Source organism: Cebus imitator, unplaced genomic scaffold, assembly GCF_001604975.1.
Source record: "Cebus imitator isolate Cc_AM_T3 unplaced genomic scaffold, Cebus_imitator-1.0 Scaffold729, whole genome shotgun sequence".
NCBI classification, from domain to species: Eukaryota; Metazoa; Chordata; class Mammalia; order Primates; family Cebidae; genus Cebus; species Cebus imitator.
Genome location: NW_016108044.1, coordinates 676,944 through 683,440, shown reverse-complemented (window position 1 = coordinate 683,440; position 6,497 = coordinate 676,944).

Sequence of the window (6,497 nt, the reverse complement as noted above, 5' to 3'; positions counted from 1 at the left end):
ACCTCCCGGGTTCAAGCGATTCTCCCGCCTTAGCCTCCCAAGTAGCTGGGACTACAGGGGGGCACCACCACTCCCAGCTCATTTTTGTACTTTTTAGTAGAGATGGGGTTTCTCCATGTTAGCCAGGATGGTCTCGATCACTTGACCTCATGATCTGCCCACCTCGGCCTCCCAAAGTGCTGGAATTACAGACGTGAGCCCCTGCGCCCAGCCATAAACCCCCCAAATTAGAAGCAGATAGTTCCCTCTCAGAATCAAAGGCTCTGCTCCACCATGTATTGTGTTACCTACCGTTTTGAGTTTTGTGGGTATCAAATTACTTCACTTTATAATAGAGCTTTGGTGTGTAATAACTAGGTAGAAAATACACTGTAAAGGATGCCTAATAGTAGTTATAAATTAAAATAAAAAGCATGCTCATGGCCACCTAAAAAATATGAAAACATCCCCACCCCCCAGTAAGAGATGAACTACCGTGGGGAACGGGCGAATTCCAAAATAAGCCAATTGGCTTTGGGTTGCCTTGCAATGAAATGTGTGGTAGAAGCACCTCACTGTCTTCTCCCATAGTACTGATATGGTCTTTTCATAAATTGAGCATTGCAATAAAACCATAGCAAGGACGTCTTAAAACACGAATCTGCCCTTTAGTAAAAGGGTTATAAAAGGTTTGTAAAGGTTTAACTGTAACTATCCTGGACTTCTGTCACTCACAAACAATTGTTGTTTTATTTTGTTCCTTTTTAAAAAGCGGGTTTATAATCAAGCTATATTAAGGACTTAGTGAGTGTTCTCAAATGGGGATTTTTAATAGTTTTGAAGATTGTAACATTGGAATAAAAAAAGTACGGGACTCATAAAGAACTGACATATTCACAGATATCAAGCAAAACAAAAGTTAACTAAATGGATTGCACTCAGAAAGTTAAAGCAATCTTTTTTTTAAATAGAGGCGGGGTTTCTCCATGTTGGTTAGGCTGGTCTTGACCTGACCTCAGGTGATCTGCTTGCCTCAGCCTCCTAAAGTGCGGAGATTGCAGGCGTGAGCCACTGCACCTGGCCCTTTTTGTTTTTGAGACAGAGTCTCGCTCTGTCAACCAGGCTAGAGTGCAATGGCACAATCTTGGCTCACTGGACCCTCCACCTCCTGGGTTCAAGCGATTCTCCTACCTCAGCCTCCTGAGTAGCTGGGACTACAGGCGCCTGCCACCACACCCAGCTAATTTTTGTATTTTTAGTAGAGACAGGGTTTCACTATGTTGGTCAGGCTGATGTTGAACTCCTGACCTCATGGTCCATCTGCCTTGGCCTCATAAAGTTTGGGATAACAGGTATGAGCCACCACACTTGGCCAAAAACCTTTTTAACTTTTGCTTGGAATATTGCTGATACTTGTTTTGTTTTTCAGAGTCAACAAAACTTATTTTGAATTATTTACAGACTTTACAAATTAAGTAAGGTATAGTCCTGTGGACAAAATTTGGAGCATATTTGCTTTTCTCTGCCTGGTTCCTCTAGAATTTGGAGACTATCTGTGAGTATTCCTAATTTATGGCAATATGGTTGTCTGCAGCAATGCAATAGGAATCTATTTTTCTTTGTCAACAGGACACAATTGGAAAAACTGGTTATTTTACCAAGGCTTTTACTGAAAGTGTGTGTTTCCTTCTAAGGAATTAAGCTTGACATGCAGAGTCAATACAAGCCCCTTGGGGAGAACTGGCCTCATACTTTGTCTACACAGTCCCAGCACAGGGTCCTAACCTGTGGTCAGTAAAGAATGTCACTTTTTAATAGGTCTGGAAACTCCAACTTTATCTTGGAAACTCAAGAGGAGAGGATCATTCAACTCACAGGTATCTGGGGATACAAATCCATGGCTGGGCTTGGCTTTAAAGGTCTTATCTGAAATTCCTCGTGGAACAGTTTCATCAAAGCCAATCCAAGAGGCCTATGTAGAAATAACCATTCTTGCTGCACTTTATACAAATAATCAGACCAAGAATAAAACTAAAGTTTAGTCTACAAACAACACACACAGTCCTATCATAATTTGTTTTTACCGAAAATGAGAACTGGACAGGGAAACTGTGCCGAAAACTTCTCATATATTTGTCATAAAACCGAATCTCATTAATTGTTTTTAAGCTTTTTGCCTACATTTTAGATTAACCCTGCTTATTCCTGTAAATCACGGGATGATCTCCCGCAGGTTGGAAGAAAAAAAGGGGCGGGTAATATAAAAATCTGAATCCATATACAGGGTACTAGTTCTGGGCAATTATCTTGCATATTCTGCCAGGTAATAAAAGTGAGTAGGGATCCCATAGCTCGGAGGTTTCTTTGGGAAAATAAAACCAAAGAACTTCATATACCCCAAAGGGAAATTCTGTATCTTGGCTAGTACAATTTTAAATGGGAATTACCTATGACACCACACTTGTGGGAACTGCTATACTCATTCTACTGTTTTCAGTAGGGTTGTACACGATAGCACCTTCTAACTGAAATATTGGACAAAGAGTTTTCATTGCTGTAGCATTCTGCTTAATTGTTATCCTTTAGCAAGGATAATAGTTACTAACAAAAAGGAAGCATAAAAGTTTTACTCGGGTCCTGTGGCTCACGCCTATAATGCCAACACTTTGGGAGGCCAAGACCGGCGCATCACCTGAGGTTGGCAGTTCGAGACCAGCCTGAACAACGTGGAGAAACCCCATCTCTACTAAAAATACAAAATTAGCTGGGTGTGGTGGTGAATGCCTGTAATCCCAGCTACTTGGGAGGTTAAGGCTGGAGAATCTCTTGAACCCGGGAGGCGGAGGTTGCGGTGAGCCAAGATAGCGCCATTGCACTCCAGCCTGGGCAACAAGAGCAAAACTCCATCTCAAAAAAAAAAAAAAAAAAGTTTTACTATCATGAATCTGCTAGGACTTTTTATTGGCTTTAGTGATGCATTTTTAAATGAAACATGCTGCTTCTGGATTAATACCTCTACTAAAGTAGAGGAAAATCTATAGGTAATTAAAGATCAAATCAAAATCATTGACAGGCTCAGGGAAAACGCCGGCTTCAGCCCCAGTTGGCTCCAATCCCTCTTTAATAAATTTCAGTCTTCTTCGTGGAATTGGTTAACCCCTTTATTAAGCCCCCTCGTGTTTATATGTCTCGTATTAATATTTGAACCCTGTATATTCAATACTATAACTCAAATTGTTTCTTCTAGCCTAGAATCCATCAAACTCCAAATGGTGCTGCAAACTGAACCACCCATGGACACGCTCCGACATGTGCCTGGCAACATGGCTGCCCCCACACGTCCCCATGTATGTAAAACATCATGGTGCCCTGCATTTGCATATTAAAAGGCTAGGGTGGGAGGGCCAGTTTTTTCATGGGCTACATGAATAACATGTCTGGTCAAACCAATCCCCTAAGTCCTACACAAATCAGACACCACCTCCTCCAGCCTACTCATGTAACTGGTTGGTATCCACCATAGAGGCTTGGGAGCCCCCCTCCCTCTGTCTCTGTATAGGGGAGCTTCTTCCTTCTTTCTTCTCCCCTGCTTTCTTGCCTATTAAACTCTCTGCTCAAATTTTTTTTTGAGACAGAGTCTTGCTCTGTCACCCAGGCTGAATGGAGTGCAATGTCACCATCTCAGCTCATTGCAACTTCCACCTCCTGGGTTCAAGTGATTCTTCCGCCTCAGTCTCCTGAGTAGCTGGGATCACAGGCGCGTGCCACCACGCCCAGCTAATTTTTGTATTTTTAGTAAAGACAGGATTTCACTATGTTGGCCAGGATGGTCTCGATCTCTTGACCTTGTGATCCTCCCGCCTCAGCCTCCCAAAGTGTTGGGATTCCAGAGGTGAGCCACTGTGCCCGGCAGATGCTGGCTACTTTTAAGATTTTCACCTTATCACTGGTTTTTAGCAATTTGATTATGATGTGCCTTGGTGTAGTTTCTTGTGTTGGAGAATTGAGCTTCTTGGATGTAGAGATTTATGATTTTCATTAAATTTGAAAATTGTTAAGCCATTAGTCCTTAAAGATATTTTCTGTGCCCCTCTATTTCTCCTTTCTTTAAACTCCAATTACTCACGTATGAGGCTGCTTAAAGTTGCTCCATAGCTCACTGATGTGTTTTTGTTTTTACTTTCCAGACAGGGTCTTACTCTGTCACCCAGGCTGTAGTGCAATGGCACAATCAGAGCTCACTGCAACCTTTACCTCCTAGACTTATGAAATCCTCCCATCTCAGCCTCCTGAGTAGCTGGGACTGCAGGTACACACCACCACGCCTGCCTAATTTTTTATTTTATGTAGAGATGAGGTCTATGTATATTGCCCAGGTTGGTATCAAACTCCTGACCTCAAGTGATCTTCATGCCTTGACCTCCCAAAGTGCTGGGATTATAGGCATGAGCCACTGTGCCCAGACACGTTTTTCATTCTTTAAAATTGTTTTTTTCTGTGAGGATCGTTTGATCCCAGCAAGTCAAGGTTGCAATGAGCCAAGATGGCACCATTGCATTCCAGGCTGGGTGACTGAGTGAGACCCTGTCTCAAAAAAAAAAAAAAAAATTTGTTTTTTCTTTGTGTTTCATTTTGGATTTCTTTTGCCATGACTTCAACTTCACTGAGGCTTTCGTCTGCAGTTGATCTACTATCAATCCCTTTTAGTGTACTTTTCATCTCTGACACTGTAATCTTCATTTTTAGATGCTTGACTTGGGCCTTTGTTTTGTATTTCCTTGTCTCTACTTAATTTTAAACATATGGCATATGGTTATAACTATTTTAATGTCCTCTGCTCATTGTAACATTTGTGTCAGTTCTAGGTTGGTTTCCATTGACTGATTATTCTTCTTAATATGGTCATGTTTTCTGACTCTTTGCCTGGCTGGTAATCTTTCTTGGGAGTGGGGAGCTTTTAAACCAATCTCATCTTTTGGGTTAAAAAGATTTTTTTTTACCATTGAAGTTCATCTTCCTATTCTAATTTTTAAAAAGCATTTTACAAATTATAATCATGTATAATTACAGGGTACACCATGCTGTTTTGACATATAGTTGCAACATGGAGAATTGAATCAAGCTAATTAACATGTTTATTACCTTAAATACTCATTTTTTTCCTGTCTAGCTGCAACTTTGTACTCTTTGACCAAAGTCGCTCCATCTCCTCCCCGCCTCCAGTTTCTGCCGCCATTCTACTCTCTACTTCTATAAGTTCAATTATTTCAGATTCCACATGTAAGTGAGAACATACTGGAATGCAGTATTTGTCTTTCTGTGCCTGGTTTATTTCACTCAGCTTAATGTCCTCCAGGCTCATCCATGTAGTTGCAAATCACAGGATTTGTTTCTTTTTGAAAGTTGAATGGTATTCCATTGTGTACATATACACATTTTCTTTATCTTTTCATCTCCTTTATTTTTGAGATGGAATCTCACACTGTCACCGAGGCTGGAGTGCAATGGCGCGATCTCAGCTCACTGCAACCTTCGCTTCCCCGGTTCAAGCAATTCTCCTGCCTCAGCCTCCCAAGGAGCTGGGATTACAGGTGCACGCCATCACACCCAGCTAATTTTTGGTATTTTTAGTAGAGACAGTGTTTCACTATGTTGGCCAGGCTGGTCTCAAACTCCTGACTTCAGGTGATTCACCTGCCTTGGCCTCCCAAAGTGCTGGGATTATAGTCGTGAGCTACTGTGCCCAGCCCATCTCCCTTTTATTTTGAGATGGAGTCTTGCTCTGTCACCCAGTCTGGAGTGCAGTGGTGCAATCTTGATTCACTGCAACCTTCACGTCCCAGGTTCATGTGATTCTCCTGCCTCAGCCTCCCGAGTAGTTAGGATTACAGGTGTGCACCACCATGCCTGGCTAATTTTTGTATTTTTAGTACAGACAGGGTTTCACCCTGTCGGCCAGACTGGTCTCAAATTCCTGACTTCAGGTGATCTGCCTGCCTCAGAATCCCAAAGTGCTGGGATTACAGGCATGAGCTACCGCATCCTGCCTGTTTTTTTGTTTTGTTTTGTTTTTGAGATGGAGTCTCACCCTGTCAGCCAGGCTGGAGTGCAGTGACGCAATCTCGGCTCACTGCAGCCTTTGCCTCCCAGGTTCAAACTATTCTCGTGCCTCATCCTCCAGAGTAACTGGGATTACAGGCCCCTGCCACCATGCCCAGCTAATTTTTGTATTTTTAATAGAGATGAAGGGGTTTCACCATGTTGGTCAGGCTGGTTTCAAACTCCTGACATCAAGTGATCCTCCTGCTTTGGCCTCCCAAAGTGTTGGGATTACAGGCATGAGCCACCGCACCTGGCCACATTTTCTTTATCCTTTCATCTGTTGAAGGATGCTTAGGTTGATTTCATGATTTGCCTGTCATAAATAAGACTGCAGTAAACCTTGAAGTACAGACATTTCTGACACACTGATTTCAATTCCTTTAGATATATATCCAGAAGTGGGATTGCTGGATCAT